This window comes from Mandrillus leucophaeus, unplaced genomic scaffold (genome assembly GCF_000951045.1).
Source record: "Mandrillus leucophaeus isolate KB7577 unplaced genomic scaffold, Mleu.le_1.0 Scaffold261, whole genome shotgun sequence".
Taxonomy (NCBI): domain Eukaryota; kingdom Metazoa; phylum Chordata; class Mammalia; order Primates; family Cercopithecidae; genus Mandrillus; species Mandrillus leucophaeus.
In genome coordinates, this window is record NW_012102710.1 from 1828724 (window position 1) to 1844896 (window position 16173).

Below are 16173 nucleotides of genomic sequence, written 5' to 3' on the forward strand. Positions count from 1 at the left end.
ATTATAGATATTATATATGTTATAAATATGTAATTATTTTATATATATACACATATCAGCTATTTCAAATGACAATTCCCAGATTTGCTTCATCAAGGCAAGGTCTTTCAGTGGATTTTTGTGGGGTAAGAGTGAAGAGGGTTGGTGGTATGTTCTAATGTTGGAAAATGAATCAGAAATATATATTCCTCTTCTATTATCAACTGGAAAACTCTATTTTCAGAGGACTCATGTGACTCAACAGGACCCACTTGGATAATTTCCGTATTTTAAGGTCAACTGTACCATATAAAAAAATCTAATCACAAGAGCAGAATCCATGATATTCATGGTCAGTAAAGCAGGCAGTTCAAATTCTAAGAATATATGCATTTTCTGTGAAACCCAATAAGGCTATTTTCTTTTAGAATAAAAGAAATATAGCTCTTAAGCAATACACCAATAATTGTTTAATTTAATAAGTTTCAATTCAGAAATATATATTTCTGACTAATTTTCTAACATTAGAACATACCACCAACCCTCTTCACTCTTACCCTGCAAAAATCCACTGAAAGACTGCCTGGGTGAAGCAAATCTGAATTGGCATTCAAAATAACTGATTTTTGCAGAGTGATGGATGACAATTTTCAAGTAGTTACTATGCTCTGGATAATGTTCTAGATAATGAACATGCATCCAATAATTTAAATCACACAACCACCTGTGGAGTGGTTGCCCATTTGAGAAGGAAGAAACCTGAACTAGATATATTAAATAAATTGCTCAACATCAGAGCTCGTAAGTAGCTGAGTCAAATGAAAACCAAGTCTTACCAATTAGTCTGTGTTGTTGTTATTTTAAACTGCCTGCATCAGCTAACTAGGGTTTATATTTCTGAGCTACCCCCTCGCCCCCAATTATTCTTGCTTCTGTGAACTTTCTTCTTAACCATGGCAAATTATACCCACTTTAAGCTTTTCATGATGTCACAGGGACTTCTTTATGAATTAAATTACTTTAATGCCAACATTGGGGAGATTATGTGTGATATTAGATAACTACTTTTATTACTCATTCTTTTTTTCTTTCACCAATGTTTGTAAAATACCCTCTTTTTGTTTTTGTTTTGTTTTGTTTTGTTTTTGACAGTCTCTCTGTCACCCAGGCTGGAGTGCAATGACGTGATCTCGGCTCATTGCAACCTCCGCCTCCCGGATTCAAGTGATTCTCCTGCCTCAGCCTCCCAAGTAGCTGGGATTACAGGTGAGTGCCACCACGCCCGGCTAATTTTTGTATTTTGTTTTTAGTAGAGACGGGGTTTCACCATGTTGGCCAGGCTGATCACGAACTCCTGGCCTCAGGTGAGCCACCCACCTCGGCCTGCCAAAGTGCTGGGATTACAGGCGTGAGCCACCACGCCCGGCCTAAAATACCCTCTCTTTTAGGCAGATAGATAAAGGCCATTCTAAAACAAGCCCTAAGATTTCCTGCTTACTGTTGTACATATTTTTCATAATCCCCAGGACAATGAATATGGTGGATTGTAATAGATAATACTGAGTGTCTACTTGATTAGATTGAAGGATGCAAAGTATTGATCCAGGGTGTGTTCATGAGGGTGTTGCCCAAGTAGATTAACATTTGCATCAGTGGACTGGGAAAGGCAGACCCACCCTCAATCTGTGTGGGCACCATCTAGTCAGCTACCAGTATGACCAGAATAAAAGCAAGTAGAAGAACATGAGAGATCAGACTGGCTTAGCTTCCCAGCCTACACCTTCCTCCTGTGCTGGATGTTTGCTGCCCTTGAACATCGGACTCCCAGGTTCTTCAGTTTTGAGACTCAGACTGACTTTTTTGCTCCTCAGCTTGAAGACGGTTTATTGTGGGACCTTGTGACTGTGTAAGTTAATATTCCTGAATAAACTCTCCTTTTCAAATACATCTATCCAATCAGGTGTGGTGGCTGACGCCTGTAATCCCAGCACTTTAGGAAACCGAGGCAGGAGAATCACTTGAGGTCAGGAGTTCGAGACCAGCCTGGTCAACATGGTGAAACCCCGTCTTTACTAAAAATCAAAAAATTAGTTGGGTATGCTGGCACATGCCTGTAATCCCAGCTACTTGGGAGGCTGAGGCAGGAGAATTGCTTGAACCCAGGAGGTGGAGGTTGCAGTGAGCCGAGATTACACCATTACACTCAGCCTGGACAAAGAAGGGAGACTCCATCTCAAAATAAAGTAAAATAAAATAAAATAAAATAAAATAAAATAAAATAAAATAAAATTAACACATCTATCCTATTAGTTCTATCCCTCTAGAGAACCCTGACTAATACAGTGGATTTAGCTCTTGTGATTAGATTTTTTTATATGGCACAGTTGACATTAAAATAGGGAAATTATCCAAGTGGGCACTATTGAGTCAAATGAGTCCTTGAAAACAGAGTTTTCCAGCTGTTAATAGAAGAGAAAGTCAGATTGGAAAGCATAAGAAGACTTTGCCACACAATTGCCAGCCTGAAGATGGAGGGGCCCAGATGATAAGGAGTGTGGGTGGCCTCTAGGAACCTTTGGCTGATAGTTAGTAAGGAAATGGAGATCTCAATTTTATAGTATCATGAAGCTGGATTTTGCTAATACTCTGAATGAGCTTGGAAGCAGATTCTTCTCCAGAGCCTCCAGATAAGAACTTAGCCTAGTCAACACCTTGATTTCAGCCTTTAGTGCCCTCATCAGATCATAGACCCTAGCCGAGCTGTGAATGGACTTCTGACCTAAAGGACCAGTACTAATAAATGGTTGCTGTTTGGAGCCACTAAGATTATGGTAATTTGTTATACTGCACTAGAGACAAATACACTGTTTATAGAGGATCATCATAGTTCTTAGTCCTGGGGATATAACATAGCCTCTGCAGTCATAGAGTTTATGTTCCGGGAAAAGGATGGAGGATGAAGAAAATGCATGAATAAATACCAATAAATAAACAGTAAAATATCAGTAAAATATCAGATGGTGGTCAGTGCTATGAAGAGAATTATAATGGGGTGATATAATTGAGAGTGTTACGGGGCTCCTTTAGATCAGTTGGTCAAGAGAAGTCTCCTTGAGGCAGTCTTATTTGAAAAGACTCGTATGACAAGAAGGTTCCAGTCAAGTTTAGTTCTGGGAGAAGTGCCATCCAGGCAGATGAGGTGCCACTGCAAAGGGCTTCATGTGAGGAGGAACTTGTGATTGACAAACAGGTGGTATGGCTGGCCCCTAGATGATGGTGGTGGGGCCAGAGGAAGTTGGAGAGATGGTTAGAGTTCAGATTTGGTAGGACTTTGTATACTATGGTAAAGAATTTGAATTTGATTCTAAATGTGTTGTGCCACTGGAAGACTCTAAATAGATTATATGATTTGATTTATATTTTCAAGGTTTTATACAGTGCAGAGACACATAGAAACATTTCAATTAGAAACAGAGCAAGACTTTTTTTTCCTTTTTCAAAAAGTTGAAATACTTCTCTACCTATACATGTGTAGAACATTTTATATTTAAAGTTTTAATGCATTTTTTTTAGCTCAGGGATATTATCCTTTTATACTTTTTATATCCTCCTTTTACCCTTGTCCTTGTTATGTTTTCTATCTTCTCCTTTCTGTGTTTACTTTTTTTATTTTGAAAAAAATCAGAAGAAATTTACAGAGAACAGTATCAAAATATCTGACCAAGAATCAACATTTAACATACTGACATGTTTGCTCCAAGTTCTTATGCTTTTTAAAAGAAGGGAATGTTATGTGTTAAAGTCAAGTCCATTTTGTCCTTCATCCTTGTCTTAATTTTTTTGAAGAAGTTAAATGTATCATAGATTTTGTGTGTATCATTCTAGGCCTTTATTGATTTTTAATTTTTTTACATATACATATATGTGTAATTGTTTGGTGATTTTTAAATAAAAAACACTGTATTTTATGCATTTGTTATTTATTTATATAATGTCACTAAATTAAGTTTGTATAAAGGCTATAATAAATGTTTAAAAAAAGTTTGCCTAGGCTAATAGGAAAATGAGGACCAGTTGAGAGTCGTCTGTGGACATTCAGATGAGCAAAGATGGTGGTTTGGACAAGGGCTATGGTAGTAGTGGTGAAGAGAAATGGACAGATTTGATATCTGTTTCAGAGACAGTTCTTGCTGATGGATAGGATGTGGGAGATGAGGGACCAGGAAATCTAGCTCCTAGATTTTTTTTTGTCTTGAGCAATTGAGAGGATGAATGACAAAAATAGAGAAGACTAGGAAAATAAGGGGTTGGATTGTGTAGAATCAAGAGGCCTATTTTGGTCATATAAAGTTTGAGTTGCCTATCAGGCATCAAGTGAATATGTCGAGTTTACAGTTAGATATGTAAGTCTGAAATTCAGAAGGAAGGTTAAAATCAGAGATAAAAATGTGGGAATGATTAGCAAAAGGAATCATACTTAGAGCCTTGAGATTACCTAAGGAGAGACCTTACATAGGCCAGAGAAAAAGGATAAGGACTGAAGTCTAGGGTACTCCAAAATTTAGAGATCAAAGAGTGGAACCTGCATAGCAGTATGAGCAGGAATAGCCAATGCATTAGAGGGAAACAGGATGGTGTGTAGGGTGCTGGAAGCCAAGAAAAGAGAGAGGAGGGAACGAGGTGTGAAATCCAGTCAGTGACTCTATGCAGCAGCTCTTTTACTGTTGATCCCCACCATGACCCTTAGAGTAGGCAACGACAGAATTATTATTTTTTATTTGTGGATAAAGAGCAGCTTTGAGAGATTAAATGACTTTTCCAAGTGGCCTGGCTAATCAAGGGGCCTTCTGAGTGCCTGGTTCCTGATCCCTTTGCCTTTCCAGGGAGCACTGCAGCGACCCTGTCTCCTTCTGTTGGGTTGTATTACATTAATATCTTGGGGCCTATGACACATTTAACATTCAGTGCTTCTATAAAAAATGAATGCTGGGGTTTTATATGCTTGTGACCAGTTTTTATGGGTTTCCTGCTTCCTCATTTGATGTTAGGATGTCAACTAGCACTTCTCCTTACCCTTAGTACTCCTGCCTGCATGTGACCCTGGCCTGCCTTCTGTTATTTTAAATTTGTTGAGCACTTTATAATTCACACCTGAATTCCAAATGAGTGGTAGGTACCCAAATTTTTCATAGATGATGCCAAGTGTAAATTAGTAGAGTTTTAAATATTTACAGAATGCTTGGCCCTGTTTAATTGTTAACACTGGGTCATATTAAGGGAAACAATGTTAACTTAGGGTTTTGATATTCTTGCAAAAGTGTTTAGGGTCTGTGGAAAATAATAGCCTAAATTTTCTCTATTCTGTCACAGCAAATAAATTTGTACCACGATAATCCTATAGCTAGTCCTGGAAAAGTACTGTGATTCAAGTGGAAAAGTACTTTGATTTACTCTTTGGAAAACAATCTCTGGGATCTAACAGCCTCAGTCCCATGATTGAGAATGTCTTTCCTTTTGTTTTTCTCTGTCTGGTTTAAGGAACACTCAGTTACTGAGAAACAATAAAGAAAAAAATTTAAACAATAAAAATTAGAGGAAAGCACCAGGAAAAACACACACACACACGCACACACACACACACACATATTTGCAAGACATGAAGGTTAAGTTTACATGTACAATGACTTGGTTGATTTGGTAGTGTATAATGAAATTAAAACCATTTGTTCTAAGTGTAAACTACAGCCAAAGTTTATAAGTAAACTCAATGAACTGGGATTGTTTTTTAATGAAAAATTTTAAGATAACAATTAGGATGTTTAGTTCTCAAAAATTTAATTCTTCTTATAAACTAAAATGGCACTTATTTGTCATCTCTCCAGTTAAACTATCTTCATGATTTTTCTGCCTATTGTAGAAGGCTGCTGGGTTACAATATTAAAGGAAAAAATGCCTTAAAATTGTATAGGATTTGAAGGCCTACTTCTTCCGTCTGTGGGGTAGTATGTATTTCATTACATGGAGAGCAAGAGAGCAAGGAAAGAGACTCACATTTATATTAATGGGAGGTAGGGCCATCTGAAGGATTTGAAGATGAGTGTATTAATTTTCTAGGATTGTATAACAAAGTACCACAGAGTGAGCAACTGAAACAACAGAAATGTATGGTCTTGCAGTTCTGGAGGTTGAAAGTCTGAGATCAAGCTGTGGGCAGAGCTGGTTCCTTCTGAAGGTTGTGAGGGAAGATCTATTCCAGGACTATCTTCTTGGCCATTTCTTTGTATGATCTTTCTTCTATGCATATCTCTATGTCCAAATCTCCTCTTCTTATAAGGACACCAGTCATATTTTATTGAGGCCACTTGTATAGCTTTGTTTTAGCTTGATTACTTTTTTAAAGGCCCTACCCCACATAAGGTCACATTCTGAAGTGCTGGAGTTAGGACTTTAACATATTAATTTTGAGGGAAACAATTCGGCCCATAACAATCAGGCATCTTTAGTTCATTAACTTATTAATTTATTGGCCTCTTATACACACACAGACACTGCACCAGGAATTGGAGGACAAGGTAGCCAATTTCTTGCCATTCTATTAAGGGAGGCAGATTTTAAACAAATAACCACAACAAAATGTACAGAGTGACATGATCAAAGGAGTACAAGGAGCTATCAGAGATGACTAGGAGTTGGCCAGATGAGGAAAATGTAGAGGGAAGTGTCTTGAAATCTTTCCTCTGAACAAACCTGAAAGGTAGAAGACCATGAGATGACGCCTCTGGGGGAATGGGTATATAGCTCAAGGCTGTTCACACAACTGGGATATCCTTTCATTTATGCTCTCTTTTTCATAGCATTTATGCATTTTATATTCTACTCTGTAATATATTTATGTTGGTTTAAATACAAAAATAATCTTTTAAATTTGTTTCTATCACGAAAGAGGCCAAGCCAAAATGATTTCCTTCCTGCCACCAGGAATATATACTATTTTTAACTCCTGTTGTGTCCCCAGCAGTTCTAATTTTACCCCAGTTTGAGAGACATCCTCTTATCACCCCAAATTTTATCCTTGGATTAATCCAGAGCATCTGAGAATTGCCTTGGTTTCGACCAAATATATCGGAGCAACTAAATTAAATTTGTGGTAGTGTTGATAGATGTTTTCAAACTCCTCATTGCATACACCATAGGGATGCTACTGACAGTTCCATTGTCATGCAGTGACCCCTTTAGGAAGACTTGTGGGAAAAATAATTTATCTGAGGACTCTGGATCAGAAATATCTTTATTCCTCCAAAGTATAATGTGGCCCCTTTAACTGATCATTCTTCCTTCTTTGCTTTGGCTGCCAGGAGGCTCAAAACAAAATTACCATTTATTATTTATTTATTTATTTATTTATTTATTTATTTATTTTGAGACAGAGTCTCACTCTGTCATCCAGGCTGGAGTGCAGTGGCACGATCTCTGCTCACTGCAAGCTCTGCCTCTCGGGTTCACGCCATTCTCCTGCCTTAGCCTCCTGAATAGCTGGGCTACAGGTGCCCGCCACCATGCCTGGCTAATTTTTTTGTATATTTAGTAGAGACGGGGTTTCACCATGTTAGCCAGGATGGTCTTGATCTCCTGACTTCATGATCCACCCACCTCGGTCTCCCAAAGTGCTGGGATTACAGGCGTGAGCCACCGCTCTCAGCCTGCCGTTTTATTTGTAATTAACTTGTTGGGGCTTTTACTGTTCAGAGTCTATCTAGTAACTTTCCCATTGTTCTCATCTCACCATTTTACCTTTATTATCTCTTCAGCTTTATCTTGTTATTTATAATATAACAGTACTATGTGTTATTATATAGTCTATAGAGCTATATAGACTACAAAATAACATTATAAGACTATTATATTGCATCAGAATCTTTATATTAATTTTTACTTTGTTGTGAGTGCAGTGGATATTGCTGTTTATATACCCATTATTGTATTTGCCCTAAGTAAACTATCCCAGTGTTCACTTAATGATGTACCTCCTTCTGTCACCCTTGATTTCAGGAACCCTGTCTCCATCTTCAGTTCTGGAGGTTCATGTAAGTTGTTTGGAGCTAATTCATGCAAAACTGGCATAGTGATTCAGGAATCCAGGTCTAAGACAGTTAGCACTTGCTAGGCCCCTGGACTCCATTCATGAATTGATCAAGCTCAGTCTAGAGACACAAGAGGGAGAAATTCTTAGGGTTCTGAGTCAGACAGTTCCTGTAACTGAAAAAGTAACCACTGGATGTCAGAGGGAAGTAAATACACTGAGTAAGGGGCAATCATAAAACTATGGAGAAACTGAGTTATAGTCTTCAGGTGAATAAATCCTGAAGTCTAGCTGGTTTCTAGGTTTCTTTTTTCCTGAGCCAAATATATTTCCTTATTATTTAAGATAGTCTGAATTTTTGTTGCTTTGTTATTGTTGTTTTCACTTAAACAAACCACCTCTGATATGGTTTGGATGTTTTGAGCCCTCCAAATCTCATGTTGAAATGTGATTCTCAGCATTGAAGTGAGTTCTCACTCTGAGTTCATGCAAGAGCTGGTTGTTTAAAAGATTCCTTCTCTTGCCATGAGACACACTGCCTCCCTTTCACCTTCTGCCATGACTGTAAGCTTCCTGAGGCCCCCAACCAGAAGCTAAGCAGAGGCTGTTACCATGCTTATAAAATCCGCAGAATGATGAGACAAATAAACCTCTTTTCTTTCTGAATTACCCAGCCTCAGATGTTACTTTATAGCAAAGCAGAATGGACTAACACAACCTCAGATCCTTTCAGGAGCAAGGTATAACATAAATAAATAAATCAAGACTAAAAAGTAACAGCACATGGAACAACAGTAGCCATTCATGACTACATCCGGCTCCTTTTGCCAGCCCTGCCTCTCACTGTGTGCACCTCTGCTTCCACAGCCCCATCCACATTCCAGAAGGACTGGTGGTTCTCTGGATGCATCATGCCACCCCCTACCTTCTTGACTCTGCACAAGCTATTATGTACCATCACAATGTATTATTTCTGTCCATTAATGAGTCAACACAAATATCCCTTCCTAAAAAAGACCAACCTGAGCTTGCTGAGCCTGCTTACATCCATCTATATTTCTATCTGTCTGTCTGTCTATCTATCTATCTATCTATCTATCTATCTATCTATCTATCTATCTATCTCCATCCATCCATCCATCCATCCATCCATCCATCCATCCATCCATCCATCTTTCCATCTATCTAATTCCTCTGCATACTGTATGTCATCTCTCCATTTCTACAGCCATGACATAGCTTTGTGGGTGGTTATGTGTCTCCCCTAGGCAGTAAATTCCTTGAGGGCAGGCACCAGTCTCTTCACCTTGGCATCATGACTGCCTAGTATAGTGCCTGCCACATAGCAGCTTCTCAATCCATTTGCATACAATTTGTTGTCTTTCAAAGTAAGCATCTGGAAACTGAGAAATAAGAAGGAATTGGGTTCTTTGGTGACAGAAGTTTGATCCCAGAGAACAACTTCATGTATTACTTTGGAAAGAGCTTTGAAAATCTGGGGATAGATTTTATAATTTCCGAGTATTAGAACTAGAAAGGCTTTTAATATAAACTTCTCATTTTCTACATAGGGAAACTGAGACCCAGAGAAATGAGATGACTAGCCCAAGGTTGCTTAGCTTATTAGACTTGGGACAGGACAAGAACCCAAGTCCTCCTCCTCCCAGACTGCTGTTTATGTGGCTACTTTTCCACTGTCTTGCATGCTCAACTCTTTGTGTGACCTTGGGTTGAGTCACTTAGTCCTCGCTAACTCCTTTTTTCTCCATTGCAAGAATGGAATTATTCCTACTAAATCGTTGGGTAGGACCAAATGATGTAAACACGTGAAAATACTTTAAGCATCATTAAAATACAATGTTTTGTCTTAGGATACTTTTCAACCCTGTGTACTATGCAGAAAAAAACCATTCATTCTCCGTGGTGACAGGAAATATTGTAGAATCTTACAATTGGCAGGCCTACAAAGAGTAAAATTCAAGGCATTACAGACAGCATCTTTTTTTCATTTGTTTTAACAACAATTGTTTCATTTTAATAATCTGTGACAAGATGTTTAGCTAATAAGAAAAGCCTGGTAAGTATATTGGGTAAAAACAAATATAGTCAGCACTGTAGTCCTTTCCTAAAGTGCTTTGCTGTTAACCCTTTTGTCAAGTAGGGCGTCAGTACTGCTGGGCAGGCTCGTGTGAGATTTGCCAACCTTGGAGATTTCTGAAGAGTTGAAGTCAAATGGGGTTGTTTATTTCAGTGCTACTCAATGTGCCTAGTTTATGCATAAGAAACTTAATTTTTTTTAAAAAAAGGCTAGAATATGGAATATTTGGGAGTTTGTGAGGTCATGAGCATGAAATGAAAGGCATATCAAACCAGCTATTTTCCATTCTATCACCTCAAGCTTGCTCTTGCAAATGTTTATTTAGATAATTTAAGCAGTTTTTATTTATCATTATGAACTATGTGTTCTAAGTACAATGCTACATGTTGGGGAGATAGAGGGGAGAATTAAACCAACTGGGTTCCTCCCTAACCACAGCTATAGTCCCTTGAGGAAAATACATGAACAGGTAATGATATGTATTAAGGGAAGTACAAAGTCCTATAGGAGAACTCGGCTGGACCCTCCATTATTTCCAGGGATTGACTGAAATATCAGAGTGTACCTCTGGGCTAGTTTTTAAGTCTGACAGTCAGTCACTCTCATTTGCAGTTTAATTTCAACTTTCCAGTTCTAAACTTTTCAGGATGCTTTATTTGTCCTATGCCTATATTTAATAATAAGGATAGCAAAATAGCTACTACTTAATAAGTACTGTGTGATACGTTCTAAATAGCATCTTACACAAACACTTATGGTTAGTTTAACCCTTCAAATAACTCTAGTTTCTATTAGGAAACTGAATCCAAAGTAAGTCTTTTGTAACTTGGTTGCTAATTCTTCATACAAATTTCTTCTGCTCATCTAAATTATTTTGGTCAGTCTTCTTAGTCAAATTTTCCCTATTAATGTGTATTTGTATAATTGGAGATTGATGATGATGACATTAACTCATGTTTATTGGTGCTTACTGTTTTGCTAGACACAAGGCTAAACTCTTCACAAAGCATCTTTTCATTTAATTGGTACAAAAACCTTATGAAGTAGGTCTAATTTTTCTCCATTTTTGACAGATGAGGAAATGGAGGCCCAGAGAAGTTCAATTTTCCTGATAGATACACAACTACTTAGTGAGAGACCTGGAATAAAATCTGTATCCTCCCATATGCTAAGCTTGAAAATTGAATGCTATGCTACTTGAATACTACGCTACTTCTTTTGAAGTCGCATGGTATTCCGCAGTTGAAAGATGCTACCCATGAACAGATGATTTTATATGTCTCCTAGAAGACCATCATGTAGAACTCTGCCTAGACTGCCCTTTCTAGTTTCGCCACTTGACTGACTCCATTGTTTGTGTTTTCTTAATTGTCATTAGGCTTCCAGTTAATCACAGTCCATTGTTCACATAGACTTATCACGTCTCCCTCCCAAACTCTTGAAATGTTGGCAGGTAAGTACAGATATTGTTCTGCAAGAACAAAAAGAATAGTAGGAGAGACAATAATGAATGGAATGGCTCAACCACTTTTCTGAAGATAGGAAACAGATGCAGGCATGGCAAGCAACTTAGCAGAGTGGAGAAAGTACCTCCTTAAATGCCTGCAGATGACTTGCCCATGGAGCCTGAGAAGCTCTGCAAGAAGAGTATAGGATCAGTGGAAGGCTGGAGGGACAGGCTCAAATAGGGTGACTGGCAGACCCCTGAGGGTGCAGCTTCCTCCCAGCCTTTCCTAGCCAGAAGGTGGTTACATCCTTGCCTTTTACTGTCACACTGGAGAAAAGTCATTTGTTGGAGAATAAACTAGTGGGACTGTGGTCTCAGGGACACCAACATCTGGGGAGAGCAAGGTAGTGTGGCATGGGGTTAAATGGGATTAAAGAAAATCTATATAACAAATTCAGAGACACTCAGCACCCTTCCCCCATTGCTTTAGAAGGCCAACAGCCAGACATATGTCCTATTCTTCACCTTCTACGGCAGCAGATTGGAAGGTCATTTTGTGTAGAAATGAAGTGGGCCCAGAGACATTTTTAGAGACAGACATGTGGAGCTCTCCATGAGGAAGGATGGCTTGCCCTTTCATTACTATCAGTAAAACCCAGCAATTAAGTATCTGCCCATGCTTACAGTGTTCAGATAAAACACTTGGTGCTTTACTCTGAAAAAACAAGTGGACAATCCCGGATAACTGGGTATTTTGAGGAAGGCTTTCCACATGAAAGAGCCGAAAACACGCAAAAGATCAACCAATGAAAGAAACGAATTTTTTTTTTTTTTTTCTCTGAGACAGAGTCTCGCTGTCTCCCAGGCTGGAGTGCAGTGAGTGGCCGCGATCTCAGCTCACTGCAAGCTCCGCCTCCCGGGTTCACGCCATTCTCCTGCCTCAGCCTCCTGAGTAGCTAGGACTACAGGCGCCCACCACCATGCCAGGCTATTTTTTTGTTTGTTTTTGTATTTTTAGTAGAGACGGGGTTTCACAGTGTTAGCCAGGATGGTCTTGATCTCCTGACCTTGTGATCTGCCCACCTCGGCCTCCCAAAGTGCTGGGGTTACAGGCGTGAGCCACCGCGCCTGAAAGAAACGAATCAACAAAAACAACAAGGAAAAGGAATTCAGTGAAATAGAGACAATGTTGGGAACAGAGGAAAACTTTTAAAAAGCTGCCACTAATAACTTCAGAAAGACAAGAAAATTTGTTGCATCTTTAGAATAACAACAGGAAGCTAGGGAAAAAGAAACATCAGAGCAATAAAGAGCTGTTGGGGAAAATATTTTTATTTCATACCCCAGAAAAGAAATTTAAAAGTGTGTACAATTTTGGAAAATAACTGTGTTGAAAAACAAGAGGAATAATGATGAATAAGAAGGAAGGAAAGAAAATTAGAATCTCAATCTGGGAAGCTTCACGTCTAAACATTAGGAGTTTCAGAAAGAGAAGATACAGAAAAAGGAAAGGATAAGATAATCAAATGAATAATGTAGGAATATCTGTCACAGCTGAAATACGTGAGCTTCTACACTGACGGGTTCCCTGATTGCTCAGCACACTGTACACAAGAAGACCCTAGATGAATTATTTGAGATGAAAGAGAGAGGGAGGGAGAGGGGGGAGAGAGAGAGAGAGAGAGAGAGAGAGAGAGAGAGAGAGACAGAGAGAGAGAGAGAGGATATTCAGAATGGCTTCTGAATGTCGAAGCATTCAGCAACACTGAATGCTAGAACAAAAAAAGCAATGTTTTCAAAACTTGGAGGGATAATTATTTTCAACCTACTATTCAATACTAAGCCAAATTATCGATTTAGGGTATACCGTAGTGTATAGACATTTTCTGACAAGAAAGACTCAAATGTTTTACCCACTCCACATATTTTCTTAGGAAGCAACTGAAGAATGTTCTTTATAAAATGAGAGAGTCAATCAAGGAAGAGAAAGATGTGGTATTAAGAAACCAGGCCATGTAATGCCTGGGGTAGAGGAGGGTGGAGAAAAGAAGACTTAGCATGAAAGCCAGGTAGCTGGCCTGGAGATCAAAGGGTCCACAATAGGAGCAGAAGAACTGTAGGCTGTGGGAGAAAGGGTGCAGGATGGGTGGGTCGAAGAAGGGAGGGCAGGAGGCAGAAATGGATAGAGTGTTTGAAACTGTAGCCCAGCAAGTGCAAAAATTACTGGTAAGTTTTAAAAGATCTGTTGGAGCATTTAGGACAAAAGTAATAGTAAGTATGTTTAAAAAATGAAGAGAAACCAGAATGTATTAAGAACTCAAGGAAAAACAATAAGTTCTAGGAGAAGGAATATGTAATTATGGTACATTACATGGTTCAGTAATAAACAACATTTATATACTCATAATGATGCCTCCAGTATTTGATATATAATTAAATTAGGGATGTTGGTTGAGGATGGCATAAGAAAGCTAACCCCTTAACTTCTGTAATGGGAAGTTAACACAAAAGACTGAAAATTTATGAAACAAGATTTCACGGTATAAACATCTTATTTAAAGATAGGGAAACAATTACCAGGAGAAGTAGGTAAAACAATTGAAAGACGTTGGCTCTGGGGAGCAGGACTGGGGTTTTGATGGTGACTGGGGCAGGAGATTACCATTTTCTCAGTATAATCTAGTTTATTTTATTTAAGAAAAAAAGAACATTTATTATTTAGATGAAATAAGCAACCAGTATTAAAAATCATGCTTCCTGTGCAGCTTTTCTTGATGCCTTCCATGCAATCAAAATTACTTGTCTTCCCCTCTTCTCCCACTCCAAATCACCCTCCTCATTTTGTACTCATCCGGATTATATGACCTATTTTGCTAGTTTCATTTATTTATGATCTGGCATTTGAGACTAGATGATGAGTTATTTGAGTGTAGAGGCTATGTCAAAGGTTTCCAAAATTGTCTTGGTTCACGTTGCCTTTATTGTCTCAGTAATGTTTTGATGGGGCCCGTAGTCTAAAATAAACACCTAATGGGTCTGTTTATTAGGTAATTAGGTCCAAACAACTTAAGATATCTTCTCTAAGTGTTTTAGTAAGGAGCACCAGCAATTTACAGCACATGTTGTTCATATCAGAGAGGTCCCAGTTGGTGTTCCTCAAATAAGACAAACTAACTTCCCCACAAAAAGGGTTGCTTAAATTGCTAACCACAATAATAGTGAAAATTTAAAATGAAAGAGAAAAAGACTAATCCAGAATTCTGCCAGTGAAAAACATCACCTGTTTTCACTTCCACATTTCTATCTAGCTTTTTCCATATGCAGAAAATTACATATTTTTACATATAATCAGTAAAGATGTAATTTTGTGTCATATTTTCTCAAGACTTTCAGACACAGCTTTCTTTGCCAGTACGTGGTCTTCATAATGGTCATTTTCAACAGCCATGTTATATTTCATCAGATTTTAGTGACTATTGAAACATTTCCCTATGAATGGATGTATTGTTTGATTCTTTCTTCCTCTACAATTAACATCTTCCTACACATTTCTCTATTCTTCTTTGTAATTATTTACCTCTGTTATTTTCTGGTGGAGGCTAAAATGGGTATGAATTTTTAGAGTATAGAAATCTTAAAACAGGGAGAGAAGTTGCTTTGTTAAACCTCAAACTTAAGGCAGGGACACCCTCTAAAGCCATACGCCTCTTCTTGACTCCTTTCTATAAATTTCACTTTCTCACAAGAAAGTTTATCTAACTGCTGGCCAATTCAAATTTCTAAAACTCAGAGTTTCTTGAGCTCCACACAGCATCATTTACTTGACTTGCTGGCCCTCATTCTGTCCTCAGGAGCCATATGAAACAAGTATGTTTTCTTCCTCCACGTGATAGCCTTTCAAATATTTGAGGATGATTATCATGGACAGGTTGACCTTTGTACAATCTTTCGACTAAGGTATTCCCAGTCTCTGACTGTGAATCCTCCCACACAATCACCTTTGCCATTTTCTGCCCCAGTTACCCAAACTTCTTCCATTCCTGCCAAACATCCACAGCTCCCCCAATCTCCTCCATGGGCTGTCCCTTTAGATCTATGCCACTATATCCTGTTACATCAAAGATGCTATCAATTGTAAGATGCAATATGATTTTTAATTTTTTTTTTTACTAAGAAACAAAAACCACTGCCAATTAAACTCTGACATGATAACAATTGTAAAGCACACCTCATTTTCCGAGATAATAAAATATGAAAAAAATGTGTCTTAGAATCAATGACACACAGGAAGGCAATTGTTTCTTTTGTTTTTTAATTTTTTTATTTCCATAGGTTCTTGGGGAACAGGTGGTATTTGGTTACGTGAGTAATTTCTTTAGTGGTGATTTGTGAGATTTTGGTGCACCCATCACCTGTGCAGTATACACTGAACCCAATTTGTAGTCTTTATCCTTTACCTTCTTCCCACCCTTTCCCTCTGTGTCCCCAAAGTCCACTGTGGCATGGCTTTGCAACTTCATAGCTTAGCTCCCTCTTATTAGTGAGAACATATGATGTTTAGTTTTCCAT